The 1,545-nt window shown below is 29.1% G+C and overlaps 1 non-coding gene across 1 annotated transcript; it reads right to left on the reverse strand.

The window, feature by feature from the left end:
• Positions 1-606: 606 nt before the first annotated feature.
• On the reverse strand, positions 607-712 carry LOC115303445. The gene has a single exon (XR_003914064.1). It is a non-coding gene; the product is annotated as a U6 spliceosomal RNA (small nuclear RNA).
• Between the last annotated feature and the right edge of the window lie 833 nt (positions 713-1,545).

Below are 1,545 nucleotides of genomic sequence, written 5' to 3' on the forward strand. Positions count from 1 at the left end.
GATCTAATGGTTATATTCAGAACTTTCTATCCTAAACCAGCAGAATGCCCATTCAAGTGCACACGGAGCATTCTCCAGAATAGATTGCATATTATACACAAAATAAGTCTCAACAAATTCAAAAAGGCTAAAGTCATACCATGAATCTTATCTGACCACAACACTATGAAACTAGGAATCAACCACAAGAAAAATCTGGAAAGAATACAAATATGTGGAGGTTAAATAACATGCTACCAAGCAATGAAAGAGTCAATCAAGAAAGGGAAGAGGAACTAAAAAATGTAGTGAGACAAATGAAAATGGAAACACCACCGTCCAAAGTCTTTGGGATGCAGAAAAAGTGGCCTTAAGGCAGTATATAGCAATAAAGGAATACCTTAAAAAGCAAGAAAAATGTCCATATTACACAAAGCAATCTATAGATTTATGCAATTCCTATCAAAATACTAATAGCATTTATCACAGATTTATCAATTCTTACCAAATTATTTATTTATTCATTCAATCATTTATGTGACTATGAATTCACACTCAAATATATGCATATATACTTATATATATGTATATATCCTATTTATATTTTATATATTTGCAAATACATATTTTAATGTGGAATGCTTCACAATTTGGGGTGTCATCCCTGTGTAGGGGCCATATAGTCTTCTCTGTATTATTCCAATTTTAGTTTATGTGCTGTCAAAGTGAGGACTTCTTTTATATTTTTAAGTATAATCCAGTACTACCTAATTTAATCACTCAGACTGTTTCAGCATTGGCCTTTGGAAGCTTTTTTATTGGTATCCTTTTGATATTTTTCACCAAACTAAACAAATAATTTTAAAATCTGTATGGAACCACAAAAGACTCCAAATAGCCAAAGCAATCTTGAAAAAGAAGTGTTTACGGAGACTAAATTCATCAAAGAAAAGAAAGACAATAGTCAGGTTGATCAGACATAGCCTAAGACTAATTTGTTCTCTACACATTATTGTACACTGAGAAAATTTTCAGACTTACATTGTCTCATAATTTGTAAAGGATTTTTAATTAGTAATTTCTGTTGTAATTTAAAAAAGAATAAATTCAGTGAACCCAAGAAAAGATAGCATTATATTTTTATCTTTAGACACTACAAAGAACTAGAGTTAGAATTCTCAAAGCTATTAAGCTAAGTATCACATTAATGAAAGTCAAACTTAGTATATTCCCAGAAAACATCTGTCAAGTGATTGTTTGTCAATGATACTGTACTTTGTACTGGACATTCAGTTTTAATTCTAGGAGTGCACTGCTTTGAAATAATCATGTTGAAAAATGACAAAGATAAATAAATAGTTTAAATCTGTTAATTCATATAAGATTTCTCAAAGGAGAATAGAAAAATAATAAAAGTATTTTAACATTTTATTTAGAACGTTGGATATTTAATTCAGAACAAACCAAGGTAAAGTCAATTAAGGGCAAACATGATCCTATGTGAATATATAATAAAATTAAATTTCAAAAATTAATTCAGGTTGAAATATGAATATAAAACTAAAT

This window comes from Suricata suricatta, chromosome 1 (assembly GCF_006229205.1).
Source record: "Suricata suricatta isolate VVHF042 chromosome 1, meerkat_22Aug2017_6uvM2_HiC, whole genome shotgun sequence".
NCBI lineage: Eukaryota > Metazoa > Chordata > Mammalia > Carnivora > Herpestidae > Suricata > Suricata suricatta.